Genomic DNA, 18,988 nt, shown 5'->3' with positions numbered 1-18,988 from the left:
AGGTCTAAATACCACTAAGAAAAAGAGGGGTCTAGAGAAATGGTTAGTGGTTAAGGCACTTGCCTACAAAGCCAAAGACCTAGGTTCAATTCCCCAGGACATGTGTAGGCCAGATGCACAAGGTGGCGTATGCATCTGGAGTTTGTTTGCAGTGACTGGAGGCCCTGGTGTGCTTTTTCTCTCTCCCTCCCTCCCTCTCTATCTCAAAATAAAAATAAAATAAATAAGTAATTTTTTAAAAATCTAAGAACCAAGTCAGGTATGGTGGTGCATGCCTTTAATCCCAGCACTTGGGAGGCAGAGTAGGAGGACTGCTGTGACTTCGAGGCCACCCTGAGGCTACACAGTGAATTCCAGGTTAGTCTGTATTAGAGTGAGACCCTATCTCAAAAAAAAAAAAAAAAAAAAAAGAATCTAAGAACTAGGGCTAGGGAGATGGATCAATGGCACTTACTTATAAAGCCTGCCAGCACAGGTTCAATTCCCCAGTAGAGCCAGGCACAAAAACTGGCAACACGTGTCTAGCATTTATTTGTAGTGGTTAAGAGACTGATACAAGAGTGTGCTTATGTGCTGGCACATATACACGCGAGTCAATTTTTAAAATACTAAACCTAAAAGATCTAAGAACCTGCCAGGTATGGTGATATGTACCTGTAATCCTTGCACGCAAGAGACTGAGGCAGGAAGATCACAAGTTTCAATGCTAGCCTTGGTTACATAACAAGACCTGCTCCAAAAAATAATTAACTTTTAAAATACTTATTTATTTTGGCAGAAAGAGAAAAAGAGAATGTGAGCATGGGCATGCCAGGTCCTCCTGCCACTGTAAACAAATTCCAGACACATGTATTACTTAGTGTACCTGGCTTATACGTGAGAGTTAGGGAACTAAACCTGGGCCATTAGGGTTTGCAAGCCAGCATCTTGAACTGCTGAGCCATCTTTCCAGGCCCCCAGATAATTATTTTTTTCTTTTCAATTTTTTTATCAACAACTTCCATGGTTATAAAAAATAACCCATTGTAATGCCCTCCCTCCCCCATTTTCCCCTTTGATACTCCATTCTCTATCATATCCCCTCCCCCTCTCAATCAGTCTTTCTTTTACCAAATAATTATTTTTATATAAAAGTACCAAAGAACTAGCCAGATGTGGTAATTCACACCTTTAATCCCAGCACTCAGGAGACTAAGGTAGGAGGATAGCTATGAGTTTAAGGCTAGTCTAGGCTACATAGTAAGTTCCAGGACAGCCTGGACTAGACACTCTGCACAATGTCAAGTCCAGGTTACCCTGGCTAGAGTGAAATTTCCTCTATGCCCCACAAAAGTCTAAAAATCAAAGAGCTTCTGAGAGCCCTAATGAAACATAAAGCTATTACTGTCTAAACTCAAACATAGGACTGGAGACATGGCTCAGTGGGTAAGAGCACTTGTTACATAAGCATAAAGTCCTGATTCACCCCAAGTTCAATTTCCCAACATCCACATGAACAGCTCAACAAGGCCAAGTACATCTGGAGCTGGGCCCAATCTGGTAGGGAACAGAGAATGGGAAATCACTATGGCTAGCAAAACATGCCAACTCTGGTTCAATGAGAAACTATCTCAAGGAAGCACACACAGACTGAGTTGGGGGGGGGGGAGGCATTTCCAATTTCCAGCACCCATGTGAAGCCAGACACAAAATGTGTTACAAGTATCTGGTATTTATTTGGGGTGGCAGGACACTCTGGCACATCAATACAAATACATGCAATACAAACAGCCAAGTGTGGTGACACACAGCTGTAATTCCAACACTCGGGAGGCAGAGGTAGGAGGATCACCATGAGTTCAAGTCTACCCTGAGACTACATAAGAAATTTCGGGTCAGACTGGTCTAGAGCAAAACCCTACCTAAGGAAAAAAATAAATAAAAAGCCAAACAGTAAGATTTTGTCATACAAAAATTATAAAATAGAGTGAGGGGAGAGGGCTACAGAGATGGCTTAGCCGTTAAAGGAATGGCTTGCAAAGACTACTGCTGGATTCAATCCCCCAGCACCCATATAAAGCTGTATGCAAAGTGGCACATGCATCTGTGATTCCAACATACATACAACAATGGGAAGTGGAGCCAGAAAAATCCAAAACACATAGGCCAGTCTGATGTTCCTTTGCACTTTGGTAGTTCATTTGGGGCAGCAAGAGACTCTGTCTCAAAGAAGGTGTGGTACAGACACCTTGAAGTTGTCCTCTGACCACCACACAAGTGCTATGACACATATACCCATACAAACATATGTGCATGTGTGCATGCATGCATATACATACACAAATAAAAATTTTAAAATAAAATAGAGGAAGTAATGGTGGGATGTAGCTCATCAGCACTCTTGTCTATAGCATTTATGAGGCACTAGGTTCCATGTATAATACCTCAAAAATAGATAATAATATGCAAAGGGCTGAAGAGACGTCTCAATGGTATAAGACACTTGCTTATAAAGCCTGATCAATTCCCTGGTACCCAGGTAAACTAGGTGCACAAAGTAGCACATGCTTTTACAGTGGTAAGAGGCCTTGGAATGCCTATTCTCCACCCCACCCTCTCTGTCCGTCTCTCTCTCTCTACTTACAAATACATAACTAAAATATATATATTAGTTAATGTAACACCATTAAAGTGATATACCCATTGATTTTTCAGGAGGCTAACCTAGGCCTAATTGGAAACCCAAAGAATTTCACTCGGAGGAAATCCCAGGAAAAGGCAAGCTCGTTTTTCACCAGAGTCACAACTAGTGCAAAACTAAGAACAAGTCATCTATACAACACAATGCAAGAGTCAGTATCTCAAACAACCAAATTCAATTCTAGGAATACTTAGCAGAAAAAAAAAAAAGGTGTATAGAATGGACTTTAAAGGTGGTTAGACTAAAGAATGTAGATTAAGGTTGGGTGTACATGCCTTTAATCCAGAGGCCAGCCTGTAGCTACAGAATGAGTTTTAGGTCAGCTTGAGTTAGAGTAAGACCCTATCTCAAAAAAGAGAGTGAGGGAAAGTAGACTGTATTAGATTGAGCCAAGTTGACTGAAAGGTATTTACTAGACATTCTAGATCTACTATGTTAGCTCATGGACCAGTGATGACAGAGTAAAACTAGGACTCAGTAGTGACCTAATGGTTAACAAGACTGAAATAGCAGAGCTTCCCAGCATATGTGGGAAGACAAGGCACCAATTTATCATCTGTGATACTACTTGCCCTCCTTCATCAACAAATGGTAAGGAACTACAAGACACTATTCACAAAGAAATTTACAAAAGGTAAGCAAAGGAAGAGCCTCTATACTTAAAAAGCTGTATGGTTGTTTCCCTCTATGACCATAGGGGCACCACCATTGGTCAATGGAATGAGGAAAACTCAAGAGTATCAGAATTCAAGTAGGAAACACCCTTTGATGAGGAACTAGTATAATATCAACTGCCAAGGACAGAGAAACTGTATCAGTCAACTTAGCCAGGCATAGTGGCTCAATCCTGTAATACTAGTACTTAGGAAGCAATGGCATAGGAATGCCTGGGTTTCATAGTGAAACCCTGCCCTAAAAAAGAAAAAGAAAAAAGAAAAAAAGAAATAAAAAAGCATCTATATACACAATTAAACTTTATTCAGCTGTAAGGAAAAGGGAAGTATTTCATGTTTTCCTCATATGTGGAACCAAATTTTTATGTCGTTATACACATATGAATGACATGAAAGTAGAAAAGAGACTATACGAGAGAAGAGGTCTAAAGAAAGGGGTAAACCAGGTGTGGTGGTGCACGCCTTTAGTCCCAGCACTTGGGAGGCAGAGGTAGGAGGATAGCCATGAGTTCGAGGCCACCCTGAGACTACATAGTGAATTCCAAGTCAGCCTGGACCAGAGTGAGACCCTACTTTGAAAAAAAAAGAAAAAGAAAGGGGATAACAAAGAGGGTAATGAAATTGTGTGTGTGTGTGTGTGTATCTATCTATCATAAAAGCAGAATGGGCAACTATTTGGGCTGAGGATGGAGAATAGTATGAGGGGCAGAGGGAAAATGGGTGGGGAAAAACCGTAGATAAAGGAAAGAATAAAGTATAATCATTTATGTATAAAAATATCATAGTGAAACCCATTTCCTTGAATTCTACCCAAAAAATTAATTTAAAAACTCAATAAAGTAAATACATATGCATATTATACATACTGGTGTATATATATATGTACATATATATACACACATACATATCATATATACATATGATATATACATATATATATGATATATACACACATCAGTATTCAAAATGGTCTCTCCTGTCGAGCGTGGTGGCACTCGGGAGACAGAGGTAGGAAGATCAACGTGAGTTTGAAGCCACCCTGAGACTACATAGTTAATTCCAGGTCAGCCAGAGTGAGACCCTACCTCAGAAAAAAAAAAAAAAAAAGGCCTCTCCTGCATGCATGCATGCGTTAAGTATACCAGGGTCCCTTGCCTCTGTAAGTGAACACCAGTCACCACTTTGTGCTCAGCTTTTGTTCAGCAGGATTTACAAGCAAGCACCTTTAACCACTGACTTATCTCCTTAGCTCCCAATTTAGATATCATTTAAAGATACAGGGTGGTGGTTTCAGGGGCTCTTACAGGTTTAATCAAAGCTCACATAATGGCTTGGTTGCCAGCTTTTGAGAGGTGACTACATAATAAGGCTATAACTGTACTAATGGATTAATCCACAGCTGAATAAACTGTTAAGTGATGTGGCCTAGGTGAAAGGAAGTGGTCACTGGGGACATATTCTTAAAGGATGTGTCTTGTAAAAGTTCCTTGCTCTCTCTCTGCTTCCCAGCTGCCATAAGATGAGTAGCTTTGCTGTCATGTCCTACTGCCATCTTTCTGCCTTACCAGACATAAAAGTAATAGAGCAAAATGACCACAGACTGAATCTTTCCTCCTTTAAGTTGTTCCTATATGTTTTGTCATAGAAACAAAAAGCGACTAGCACGCAACAAAATTTCTAGGAGTTCAGTGGTCTGGACCATGTCCACACAACTCAAGAATCTCTACATTATTCTATATTCTACTCTACATTATTCCTTACAGCACTTATCCCAGATAAGAGGCATTATGCTTGGTTGCACACTTAGATTTTAGAGGTAATATGTACCATTTATTTCATCTTATACCATGCATTATCCATATATTGATAATGAGAGGTCAAATTTGCTCCATTTTACAGCTAGGCCTAAGGTTCAGTTCCCCAGAAAGGCAGGCAAGACTTCTGGGAAAAACCACAAACAAAGAACATGTCCAAGGTGGTGGGCTCTGAGGGCTGAGTCAGTTTCTAGAGACATGTCCCTTTTGCAACCCTTCGTGCCTTCTGCCCCAACTAATCAGAGATGTACAACTATAACTGTTGCTTGCCTAGCCAATCATTTTAAAAGTTCACCTAACCCACCTGGAATTCCTCTAGTTGTGCTTCAAAGGAGCCAGCATGCTCCTCTGGGGGTCACCATTTTGTATGAATGGTTGACCCCTGCATGCTGGCTGATTCTGCAGAATAAATGCACTTTGTTTTTACATACTATTTGAGTCTGGGGTCTTTCTTCAGCAATTCTCAGACCCTTACAGATAACCCTTTACTCATGAATACTTTGGAAGTTAAGACATATATTAAAGTTATGGAATTTGGGGGGGGTTATTCATGGCAGGGTCTCTCTTTAACTGAGGCTGTCAATTCTTCCTCAGCCTCTTGAGTACTGGGATTAAAGATGTACACTACCACACAAAGCTCTAAACTTATGAAACTTTTGTTTTTTTATTATGTTATACTTAAGACTTCTACAACTTCATTTTATTTTTATTTATCTGCTTATTAGCTTTTGAGACATGGTCTCATTATACAGCCCAGGCTGTCCTTGAACTTGAAATCCTTCTGCCTGAGTCTCATAAATACTGGAGTTATAATGATGCACCACACAACCAGTGACACAATGTCATTTTAATTCAGAACATTCCATGCTTTATGAGCCTGGAGTATAACTTAGTGGTAGAATGTTTGCAGAGCATGCTCTTTGTTCAATCACAGCTGGTATCAAAATATGTTTCAGGCAGCCAGGCATGGCGGCACATGCCTTTAATTCCAGCACTTGGGATGTAGAGGTAGAAGGAACGCCATGAGTTCAAGGCCAGCCTGAGACTACATAGTGAATTCCAGGTCAGCCTGAGCTAGAGTAAGACCCTACCTCAAAAAAAAAAAAAAGTTTCATAGGGGCTGGAGAGATGGCTCAGTGGTTAAGGCACTTGCCTGCAAAGACTAAGGACCTGAGTTCAATTTCCCAGTACCCATATAAAGCCAGATACATGAAGGGGTGCATGCAGATGCAGATCTAGAGTTCATTTGCAGTAGCTAGAGGCCCTGCCATGCCCATTCTCATTCTCATTCTCTATCTGCCTCTTTCACTCTCACTCTCTCTTAAATAAACAAACTAATTTAATTTAAAAAGCTTCAATATTATGTTCACCAAACTGCCCAGTAAGCACTTCTCTTAATGTTCATACCCATATATTAATGCTACTTTCACTTTTGATTAAAGAACCTTCTCTTTTCAGATGGCAGTGACTTTGGGATGACTCAGAAGGCACCATGGTGCTGAGAAGTGACAGGGGTGTGCTCAGCACTGAAATATCTCTATCACACCTTCCACTGCTCAGGGTCCATTGCAGAAGAGGTGGCAGAAAGAATGTAAGAGCCAAAGGAAGGGTAGGACTCCTTACAATGTGCTCCTCTAGACACAAAATGGCCTGGATATCCATGACCTCACAGTGCCTGACACTACCTACACAAGACCATCATAAGAGAAGGAAAGGATCATGACATCAAATAAAAGAATGACTGATTGAAACGGGGAAAGATATGATGGAGAGTGGAGTTTCAAAGGGGAAAGTGGGGGTGGGAGGAAATTATCATGGGATATTATTTGCAATTATGGAAATTGTCAATAAAAAAATGAAAAAGAAAGTTTCATGTGCTTCCTTTTTCTTTATTTTTTGTTTTTTGAGACAAGACCCCACTTTGTAGACTAGGCTGGGCATTGAATTTATCAGCCTCCTGAGTGCTGGGTTTACTGGTATGTGGTGCCATGCCTAGCACCTATTTCCCTTTTTACTTTTTCAAAAAAAACACAACAACACAGGATTATTAATAAGGACTGATAGCTGACAGTGTCAACCTTTTTGATAACTATAATAAGGCTGCCAGCAGACACTCTTTTGTCATTCTAAGTGTTTGGTACTATGACGTCGAGTCTCACAGAAAGTCATACATGAGACTGAGTGTTACCCAGGCATCATAGTGTTTGTGTAGCCTGTGTGGGTCCTGGATTTAATCTCTAGCACCACAAACCAATGAATAAATAAGTAATACTAACTGATACAGCAAAAAGAATTCACACAGGTATATAAGAAAACAGTTGGCACCAGAAGCAAGATATGTAAGAGATGAAGAGATGTCACACAATGTAAAACCTTCTACTTTTCTTACTTAGTTGATTTGTTAGTGTGATAGTTAAGGTGTTGTCAACTTATCTGTTTAGTAATTCACAGGTTGCTTCTAGGAAGGGTCAACTAAAGGAGGAAGTCTTTCCCCTAGGGCGAGCCCTTCCCCCAGAGTGGGTGGCCCCACTCAGAGGGGGACTTGATATAAGGAAGCTCCTTCCTTCCACTTGGCTGCCAGAGCTGCTCGCTACCTTCCAGCATGGATTGAAGACAAGTGCAGACTAAAGACCAGCATCAACTGAAGACCTGCTTGGATCAAAACCCAGAAGCTCCTCAGGAAGCCTCCAGGCTTTCCGGCACCATCTGTAGTGCTGGGTCAGGACTGCTGAGGCATCTGGACACGAGGACTAAGCAGCTACCAGGTTGGGTGACTCTTGGGCCTGCAACTGCTATTGGACTACTGTAAGCTTATCCAATAAATCCCCTTTTTAAAATAATTCATTCTAACACTTCTGTTCCTCAAGAGAACCCTGACTAATACAGTTAGCATTTTAGAAACATGGAAAAAATGTGGAGTTAAAATGATGTAGAGAACAGAAAAGATTTGCTGTGAAATAAAGGAAGATGAAAATTTAAAAATAAAATAAATAAAAAAGCTTCATTAAAAATTTAAGGAATAAACTATAATTTCCACTATATGGGCTTGAATTAACAGTTCTACTTCCTTACATGCAGTTCAGGAGCAACTTAACATATAGTTGCTAAATAATACACAAGGGTTGAGATCAGGACTGAGAATGTAACTCAGTGGTAGAGTGCTTAACCAGCATGTACAAGGCCCTGGATTCCATTCTTAGCAAGGGGTAGGGAAAGGGGATTTTTCTGAGTTGTTGACAGCAGTATACCTTGGGAGTTCTCCCATACTCAAACTAATCCTTCATTTCCCTGAAGAAATATCCAGAGTAATCCATCCTCCAGGACGCCTCATGAACACTGACACACCTAGGTGATTGGCATCATGCCGCAGGTAACACCTAGAATTTTCCCTTGTCAACATGAACTACCAGAAAGACTTGAAGGGGCAGGTAATTTAACAAAATTCATCTTATTGCTTCTCGGCCTTTTGGCTAAGATCAAGTGTAGTAACAATATTCATCTTTATATATTTCTGTTACTTTCTTTGCTATTTGGAGGTCCCAGGGAGCTGGCTGGAAAGAGTAAATAAGACTGAAGTAGTTCTAAAGATTAAGTTGGTCTGGATATGCATGCACTACTGACAGGAGAAATTATCTCAAAAACTGTTCTCATCAACTACTAAAGTCCTGTGTATGCATGTGCTACAACAAAACAGCAAAGAGTGTATAAGATGAAAGTATTATCTATTAACAGTATGATTTGAAGGTTATGAATTGAAACAAAAAAGAAATGCAAATAAAACGGGTACACTGTGATAAGCTACTAGAATATTCTGCAATAAACATAAGGAATAAGCCAAAGGTAAGGCAGCAATGTGAATCAACAGACAAAATTTTGAGTGAAAATAGCCAGATACAGGCTGGAGAGATGGCATAGCGGTTAAGCGCTTGCCTGTGAAGCCTAAGGACCCCGGTTCGAGGCTTGGTTCCCCAGGTCCCACATTAGCCAGATGCACAAGGGGGCGCACGTGTCTGGAGTTCGTTTGCAGAGGCTGGAAGCCCTGGCGCGCCCATTCTCTCTCTCTCCCTCTGTCTTTCTCTCTGTGTCTGTCGCTCTCAAATAAATAAATAAATAATTTTTTAAATTAAAAAATATATACATTTTTTAAAAATTTAGAATTTACTCTTTTTTATTTTCAGACAGGGTCTTACTATGTAGCCCAAGCTAACCCTAAACTCACAAAATCCTCCTGCTTCAGCCTCCTGAGTAACTGGAATTACAGACATGTGCCACTATGTTCACCTTGATTTTAGTTTTTAGGTAACAATATTCACTGAGAATGTGTCTAGGTGGGAAAATTAGTAAGTATGGCTTGTGATGGGTTTACTATCTAATGGGATTTTATCTCTCTTCACTTTAGGGAAGGGTTAGAACTTCAGTATTTTCTTACCTAAAAATAAAGGCTCATATATGAAATGTAAAAATATATATAGAAGGTTGCATATCAAGGCTCAGTAGCTGAATACTGGACTGAGCCTATTTATTCACTTATTCATCTGAACTCCAAATTCCTCTTCAACACTTACAGCAGAATACAACAGTAGTTTGTTTCCTTTTTCTAGTTATTTGTTTAGTTTATGATTTTTTTTTAGATAAGGTCTTGCTATGTAAGTTTAAGCTAGCCTTGAAATCACTATGTAGCCTAGGCTAGCTCCAAACTTGTGATCCACCTGCCAGATGCAGGGATTACAGGTGTGCATCACCACACCCATCCATGTGTCATTTTAAGCCAGTAAGTCTGAACAAACTTGTTAAGCACCAAGAAACAAATATACAGCTACGTTTCTACTTTTATTTTAATATTTTTATTTAGTTGTAAGAAGAGTAGGGAAGAGACTGGGCACACAAGGACATTTTGCTGCTGCAAATGAACTCTAGATGCATGTGCCATTTTGTAAATCTGGCTTTATGTACACAGTGGAGAACTGAATCTTGGCCAACAGACTTTGCAAGCAAGCACCTTTAACTGCTGAGAAATCTCTCCAGCCCTACACTGAATTTTTTATAACACATTTTCTGATGAAGTGTGAATTCATGATTTATTTGAGGCAGGCATTCTTTTGTGTGTAGCATCTATCATTCAAAATTATGTTAGCGGGCTAAACACATAGCTCAGTGGTAGAGCAGTTGCTTATACCTGAATTCATAAGGCCCTGCATTCCCTCCAGCATCATTACAATGAAAAATATCAGTGAGGTTCATCCACATTGTAGCATCATCAACATTCTCCTATTCATTATAGGGTGATTACAGCTAAACTTGGTGGCACACACCTATAATCCCAGCACTAAGGGGACTGCGGCAGGAGAATTGCTTTGTATTTGAGGCTAGCCTGGACCACACAGTGAGACAGTCAGCCATGTCTAGACAGTAAAACCCTGTTTTTTTAAAAAAAAAAAAAAAAAAAAAAAAACCCAGGAGCTGGAAAGATGGCGTAGCATTTAAGGCACTTGCCTACAAAGCCTAAGTACCCAGGTTCAATTCCCCAGTACCCACATAAGCCACACACACAAGGTGGCACATGTGCCTGGAGTTCATTCACAGTGGCTAGAGGCCCTGGTGTACCCATTTTCTCTGTCTCTCACTCTCTCAAATAAATAAATTAAAATTAAAATTAAAAAAAATTAGCCAGGCATGGTGGTGCACGCTTTTAATCCCAGCACTTGGGAAGCAGAGGTAAAAGATCACCATGAGTTCAAGGCCTGCCTGAGACTACAGTGAATTCCAGGTTGACCTTGGCCAGAGCAAGACCCTACCTCAAAAAAAAAAGAAAAAAAAAATTGTCTACATGAAACCCAACAAAATGTACAATAAATATAAATAAATAGAAAATAAAATAATAAGGCCAGGAGAAATGGATGGCTCAGAGGTTAAAGAGCCACTTGCAAAGCCTGCTGAACCAGTTTCAATTCCCCAGACATCTACATAAAGCAGGACAAGGCATTTGATTGCAGCAGCAAGAAAGCCTGGTGCACCCATACACATACACATACACACACGTGAATAAACAATTTGCCGACTCTGTTAATCCATATTTCAGAACACAATTTCAAGTAAAAGTGGTAAAATGTCTTCATATACTGAGCTCACTACTGTAATGTTACAAAAGAGTATGCATATGCACAAATTTAGTAGAGACTGCCAGTTCAAATTATTTCTCCACTCAATTCTGCCAACATCATTATACATTACACATATACCCTTACCAACTTTATCTTTAGAAATACTCATTAATTTTTAACTTATGTCCAGTTAATTCATCAAAACCTCTAAGAGGAAAATACAGAAGATAACATAAGACAATGTCAAGCCAAAGTGTCCCTTGAGAACATTTGGTCAGACCACATTGTCAGAGTAGTCCTCTAGTCATTTACCCATGGAGTGGTTCTAAACTCCTGGATGTGTTGCTGTCTGTAAGAAGTCACAGAAGATAACTTTCTCCTGGAACTGGAACTAGAACATTCCCTCAGGGAAATGGAGTTCTACTTTGGATAAGGGAAACCCAAGGTGGACTGAAATTCCCTCAAAAAAGCTTTGACCGTTTATGAACACAAACATTTCCTAACATTAATAATTAACATAGGTAAATTTTCATTTCTGTTTTTAGTGTGTCACCATGTAGCCCTGGCTGGCCTGGAACTCACTATGTTGACTAAACTGGCCTTACATTTGCAGCAATCCTCCTGCCATTGCCGCCCAAGTGCTAGATTTACAAGTGTGCACCACCACACCCAGAAACACAAGTAAATTTTCATGGAGAACTTTTTTTTTTCAACACTCAACTACTGATTCATATTCTTTGAATTCCCTATTCATGAAATAAAACATATTCATCCTATATCCTATTTTTCCTTGGTTTACACTGTTTGATCTGCTATCACTTATTTTTTTCTGTCAGCTGTATAAACTGAAAATCAGATTCATTCCTTCACTCTTTTATCCAAAAAACATTAGTCAACCCTGGAATTAATCCTTAATGCCCTCCTCTCTCACTAGAGAAATATAATTAGCCAATGCTTATGATACTTTCTTTGCCTCCTATACCCTTCTCTTTCATGGCTAACTCCTATTGCCCTTTTAGTCTCATCTTAAATGGGGTTCACTTTTCTTTACGACTCACTTTTCTTTGGAGGTGAGTATGATCAAAGTACATTATATATGTGTGTGTGTGTGCACTAAAACATAATGAACCCCATTATTTTGTACAATATACACATATTTTAAAAGTTACTCAGAAGCCGGGTGTGGTGGCGCATGCCTTTAATCCCAGCACTCAGGGAGGCAGAGGTAGGAGGATCACATGAGACTACACAGTGAATTCCAGGTCAGCCTGGACTAGAGTAAAACCCTACCTCAAGAAATAAAATAAAATAAAATAAAATAAAATAAAATAAAATAAAATAAAATAAAATAAAATAAAAAAATAAACCTTACTCAGAAACTATTAAAAAAGAAAGAAAGAAAGAAAAGAAACCTGCTAGGCCTGGTGATACAGGCCTGTATGCCTAGGAACTCAAGGGCTGAGTGAGGAAGACCATAAGTTCAAGGCCTGGCTAAACTACACAGGGAATTCAAGACCAGCCTTTACAACTTAATGAGGCTCTCAAAATAAAAAGTGGTAGAACACTTGTCTATGCATAAAGCCCTAGGTTCAAACCCTAGTAACACACAACCCCTCATTTATTTTACCTTCAATATAGTTCCTTATACCAACAGGTATTTAATATTTTGCTTTCAAAAATCTGATTAATTTGTAATACTATAATTATTCTGCATTGTAATAGCCTTAGGCTGAACCTTTCTCTACCTTCCCAAACCCAACTTTTTGTACTGCTATGTATGGATGAAACACAGAGCTTTACATATGCTAGACAAAAATGCTACCACTTCACTCAGCCATCCATGCATTAAGCAATTAAAGAATAAAGAGACAACATTCAAACATGCCATGAGAACACAAATAGAAATATCAAAATATGTGATTTTCTATAACAATGCATGCCTTTTCAGTTCAGTACTCTAGTTCCAAAGATCCTAATATTAGACATTTTAAATTGCAATGTGAGGGGCTGGAGAGATGGCTTAGCAGTTAAGCACTTGCCTGTGAAGCCTAAGGACCCAGGTTCAAGGCTCAATTCCCCAGGACCCAGGTAAGACAGATGCACAAGGAGGCACAGACATCTGGAGTTTGTTTGCAGTGGCTGGAAGCCCTGGCGCGCCCATTCTCTCTGCCTCTTTCTCTCTCTGTCACTCTCAAATAAATATATAAAAATGAACATAAAGTTGTTTAAAAAAAAATTGCAATGTGGGCTGGATGGATGGCTTAGAGGTTAAGGCGTTTGCCTGCAAAGCCAAACGACCCAGATTCCATTCCCCAGGACCCACATTAGCCAGATGCAAAAGGGGGCACACGGGTCTGGAGTTTCTCTGCAGTGGCTGGAGGCCCTGGCGTGCTCATTCTCTCTCTCCCTCTCTCTTTCTCTGTCAAATAAATAAATAAATAAAAATAAAATATTTACAGATTGCAATGTAAGAACCCTGATGAGGTCTAGGAATAAAGCTTAGATATAGAAAGCTTGCCCAGAATGCAAGAAGCTCTGGGTTCAATTCCCAGTACCACCAAAAAACAAAACTGTAAGATATCTTTGATCAAAAAACACTCAAAAACTCACGTTAGGGGGCTGGAGAGATGGCTTAGCAGTTAAGGCATTTGCCTGCACAGCCAAAGCACCTCGGTTCAATTCTCCAGGACCCATGTAAGCCAAATAGATGCACGAGGGAACGCATGCATCTGGAGATGTTTGCAGTGGCTGGAGGCCCTGGAGCGCTCATTCTCTCTCCCTCTCTCAAATAAATGAATAAGTAAGTTTAAAAAAACTTATGTTAGAACAATGTAAATTATTTTATTCGTTATTTTCAAGTTTCTGTGTTGAAATATTAGTGTTTTGTTTTACTGGGCAAATATCCTCATCTTTATCAATTATGTCCCTGATGCATTATCAATTATGTAAAAGTACCATTCATGCAATTTTCAACTTACTCCCTCAAAGAGTTATACCATAAAATATATTTTATTTTTCCGTGGAAAAAGCAAACAGTTCATTCAATTAGTACTAACCTAACAAAGCCTCCATATTTTCCGCCTGCCGGAACAATTTTAAGGACTGTGAGGTCGTTACACGCCTGCAATGTTTAGACAATAGCTAAATACTGGCGGCACTGGGGATGTCGGTCAGTGGCAAAGAAATGCCCAGCATCACGAGGGTCTCAGTTGCAAGCCCCGGCCTCAATAAAATAAGTTAGCTTGGTATCCTCTGGTAAAAAAGACCCGTTTAGGGTTTTGTGCTTTTATATTCATATGCAGACATTTGTACCCAGCAAAAAGCCTTAGAAAGTTGCCTTTATCTTCCTACAAGAACGCAATGTGACTCAATTACAGGACCCTTAAAAAAAGCCAAATTTCTTGCTAATACGTTCGTTTCCATCAAATCATGGAGGAAAATGCTCTGCTGACCCACCTTTCAACAAATCCTCCGCTGAAGAGGCCTGAATCGCGAAGATGGAAAATGCAGTGTCTAAATCACTATGACTCCAATGGCGAAAATTCTATTCCTTCTGGAAGAAAAAAACAAAACAAAACAAAACACAAAGCCTACTTGAAGGGTTGTAGGAGAAGGGTGGATGGAAACACCTCAAGGATGAGCCCTAACGCCTCTCGGGACGCAGCACCGGAAAGGGACGCAGCCGCCAGCGAGCTCTCGGACGCGGCCCGACGGGAGGACCCGCGGCCCAGGCGCCTGACCGCACCCCGCCCCGCCCTCCGCTACGCTACGTACCCCGGCCTCGTACGGTCCTCACCGCCTCAACCTCCCGCTCGTACCCCTCGCACCCAGCCTCACCAGAGCCGCGTCCTGGCCCGCAACCACCGACGGAACAAGTACCGGGCGAGCCCAGTGAGAAAAGGAGGCTTGTGGCGTGACGTCACTTCCGCTTCCGGCCTCGGGCCTCGGGCCTCGGCCACGTTGGATCTCTTCAGATGAGAGGAAAGTTTGTTTCTGCTCGTGTGAGGGACAGGTGGTTGTGAACTCGGGTGGACTCCAAAGTGAGGAGGAGATCGAAAGGAGGCACAAAGGCCAGGGCTGAGTGGGGCTGCGAGGCCGGCTAGGCTGGAAGGCCCGCGCGGGGCGGGGCGGGGCGGGGCGGGGCCAGGCCGCGGGTGCGCGCGGGGCGGAGAACTTGGTCGGGGGCGAGCGTGGGGGCGGTGGGGAGTGGGGTAGGGGAGGCACCCGCCAGGGCTGACAAAAGCTTTTCTCGCCGCCTGTCCCAGTGCCCACGCTCCGCGTGCTGGAATGATGATTGGTCGTTGCCAAACCCACGAAAAGATTCGTCTCGGTTCAGTCTCTCCTGTATTGAGTGACTTACTACATATTTCACTGCTGGGTGTTAGGAATGAATAAAACTAATAGACAGGCATGATGACTCACTCCTGTAAGCCCAGCATTTGGAAGGCTGAGGTAGGAAAAATAAAATACAGATTTTAAAAAATGGGATAAATGGAAGCTGGAGGGATGGCTTACCGGTTAAGGGGTTTGCCTGCAAAGCCAAAGGACCTCGGTTCGATTCCCCAGGACCCACGTAAGCCAGATGCACAAGGTAGCGCATGAATGAGTCTGGAGTTGGTGGCTGGAGGCCCTGGCGCGCCCATTCATTCATATTCTGTCTGTCTGTCTGTCTCTGTCCCCCCTCCCTCCCTCCCTTCCTCCCTCTCCCCCCCCTCTCTCTCTCTCTCTCTCTCTCTCTAGCAAATGAATTTTTAAAAATGAATAAATGATATGACACTGAGAAAAGTCACCCGAGATTTCTCTTTGCAGTTCTGAGGTGGTAAACAGGGTGTGGTATCTCACACTTTAATCCCTTTCATGGTGGCTGAAAAAAAAAAAAAACCCATGATGCTGAGGTGTGGCCAAAGTTGTGTTCTGGAAAACATTAAATCAAAGTTCTCTTTCGTTTGTTTGTTTCAAGGTACAGTCCTACCTCTGCAGCACCAGGCCTAGCTAAATCAGTGCTCTTGAAAGCGCTATCTAAATAAATGTTTATGCACATTACCAAATTTTACTTACATCAAATTAGTAATTAAGATTGTAAGCATGTCCATGAAAAAAAAAATTTGGAGGTAGGAATACTATGGATCAAACAAATCCAGTGTGTTATGTATTCACCATGTCAAAATTAAGAGGTCATTCTGCTGTGTTTTCATTACAGTGATCAGTGTTTTGTGTGTGTGTGTGTGTGTGTGTGTGTGTGTGTGTGTGTTTGTAAATCCTAAGGTTTTGTTTTTTTCTTTTTTTTAATTCTTAGAACCAACTTTTATTGATAGCATCATCACTTTGTACTGTACTGTCTTGACTATTATATTCCTTCACTTTTTGTTTCTTTTGTTTGTTTTTTAGAATCTCACTCTAGCCCAGGCTGACCTGGCACTCATTCTGTAGTTCCAGGCTGGCCTCGGTCTCATGGAGATCCTCCTACATTTGCCTCCTGAATGCTGAGATTAAAGGCATACCTGGTTCCTATTTCTTCTTATATATATTAAAACTCAAACAGTGAGCTCTGGTTTTTTTTAAATATTTTATTTATTTATTTGAGAGCAGACAGAAAGAAAGAGGCAGACATGTGAGTGAGGCCTTCAGCCACTGCAAATGAACTTCAAATGCATGCGACACTTCATGCATCTGGCTTTAAGTGGATACTGGGGAATCCAGGATTATCAGAGTTTGGAAGCAAGTGCCTTTAACCACTGAGCCATCTCGCCAGCCCAAGTTCTGATTTATTTTTGTAGCTGTCTTTAAGGCTTTGTCTACCAGTTCAAAAACAACACAAATACTACTGTTCTGCTAATGAATGTATATGTGGGTTTTCAAACTCTGAGGAATAGCTTAAACTCCTGATCTTCTGCTTGTACTTCCCTGGCACTGGGATTGTAGGCATTCACCCCACCTCTTGTTTTTGTGTAGTGCTGGAGATAGAACACAGGACTGCTGCAAGCATAGCAACACAACTGAGCTACAACACAGCCCAAATTTGTAGTTTTTTTATTTTTCATAATTTACCAAACCAAAACTTCCCTCCTACAGTGCTACAAAATAGCAGTGATAACATATGTTCTTCAGTTGTGCACTAGTGGTTCTAAAATTTCTTTTCTCAGCAAGTCACATTTATTTTTTATTGTGTGGCCTTTTGGAATGAAGGGTATTATAAATACTGATTTACTAACACTTTTTCAAGAATTGTTCATGGGAGCCTATTCTGCTCAAGGTACTGAGTTCAGGTTCAGTCCATAGAAACACAAAAGAATTATTTGTGGTTATGCCTATAATCCCAATTGCCAGTTCAATATATTCATAAGCCAAATTTAGTAACATTCATAGGCAATTTTATTTATTATTTATTTAGTTTAGACAAGGATTCATTGTGGCTGAGCTACTACTCTTCAAGGACTCTGACTTCACATAAAATATTTTAAAGCACACAATTTTGTGTTAGGCAATACCTTAGAATTGTAAAGAGAAATTTTGGGTGTCTTCTCTTGTTCTCTGTGTCCTATCATTATTTCTTCCTCTTATCTATACATTCAAGGAATAGAACATATATTTTTATCTATACATTCAAGGAATAGAACATATATTCTGTTCTAAGATGCTGACAATACAAAGAAAAATACTGCAACCAAATGTGTGTGTGTGTATGCATATGCATGTGCATGTGTTGAGACAATGTCTCACTTTATAAAGCCCAGTAGCTCAGACTGGCTTAGAACAAGCTATGTGGCTCTGCCTGAGCCTCCCAAGTGTTGGGATTATAGATATGCACACTCTATCTGGTTTTTATGGAGTGCTGGGGGTCAAACCCAGGGCTTTGTGCATTCTAGGCAAGTGTTGTACCAAATGAGCTACATCCCTAGACTTTGTTTTTTGGGTTTTTTTTTTAATGTGTATGTATGTCCATTTGCACACATGTGCATGCACACATACACACATGTGGGCACACATGCATACACACCAGGACCTCTCGGTGCTGCAAATTAGTACCAGACACTTGGACCAGTTTTGGCGTCCAGCTTACGTGGTGGCTTAGAAATTGAACTTGAGCTGGCAGACTAAGATCCATCACCCTAGCCTATTTTTGTTTTATTTATTTACTGTCTATATATGTGTATACATGTTTATATGTGTGTAGGCACATATGTGTTGAGAGAGAAAGAGAGTATGGGTATGCCAGGGCCTTCTGCCACTGTAAACTGAGTCCTTGTGCATTTGGCTTTACATGGGTACTGAGGAATCAAACCCAGGCCTTCAGGCTTTGAAAGTGTTACAGTTACTTTCTCATTGATAGGACAATCACCTAACCAGAAGCAGCTTATGGGAAGAAAGAGTTTATTTCAGCCTTACAGAATCCAAGGGAAGCATCATCATGGTAGAAGAAGCTGGCTCACTTCTGTAGATCCATAACAGAGAGCCATCAGATAGGAACAGCTAAAGCTCACACTGGCTCTGAACACAACTTAGGCTGGACTACAAGATCCACTCCCAGTGACACTTCTCCAGTAGCTGCTAGAGACTTAAGTAGGATTCTAAACCTTAATCAGAAATCCCTGAGGCTGATGGGATACCTTCCAGTGAGTTGTTGGCCAGGGAGGTCTCTGATACCCCCAAAACATTACAGGCCATTGCCAAGGACCTTGGTTTCTCACCAGGAATAGATGCCAAGATCCTATTGCTGAA

General features: G+C 40.8%; 1 protein-coding gene, 1 long non-coding RNA gene and 1 pseudogene across 5 annotated transcripts in view; 2 read left to right on the top strand and 1 right to left on the bottom strand.

Annotated features, from left to right (window-relative positions):
• The window catches only part of LOC101614042 (zinc finger protein 426), a 26,175-nt gene extending 10,878 nt beyond the window's left edge, over positions 1–15,297 (bottom strand). The window contains exons 1-2 of one of the 4 annotated variants that reach the window (XM_045144005.1): positions 15,107–15,297; positions 14,726–14,822 (exon numbers count right to left, since the gene is read on the bottom strand). The gene's annotated coding sequence lies outside the window, so the exon portion shown is untranslated. Of the gene's footprint in view, positions 1–14,725; positions 14,823–15,043 lie in introns of all 4 variants that reach the window. The other 3 variants (XM_045144001.1, XM_045144003.1, XM_045144002.1) reach the window with 3 other exon arrangements.
• Positions 8,619–8,691, top strand: LOC123458900 (annotated as a pseudogene).
• Positions 15,199–18,988, top strand: LOC123458756. Its single transcript, XR_006635774.1, has 3 exons — positions 15,199–15,309; positions 15,535–15,721; positions 18,600–18,988. It is a non-coding gene; the product is annotated as an uncharacterized LOC123458756 (long non-coding RNA).

The sequence above is a fragment of the Jaculus jaculus genome, chromosome 2 (assembly GCF_020740685.1).
Source record: "Jaculus jaculus isolate mJacJac1 chromosome 2, mJacJac1.mat.Y.cur, whole genome shotgun sequence".
Classification (NCBI taxonomy): Eukaryota; Metazoa; Chordata; class Mammalia; order Rodentia; family Dipodidae; genus Jaculus; species Jaculus jaculus.
The sequence above is the reverse complement of the archived record's forward strand: the minus strand, read 5'-3'. Positions and strand labels throughout refer to the sequence as shown.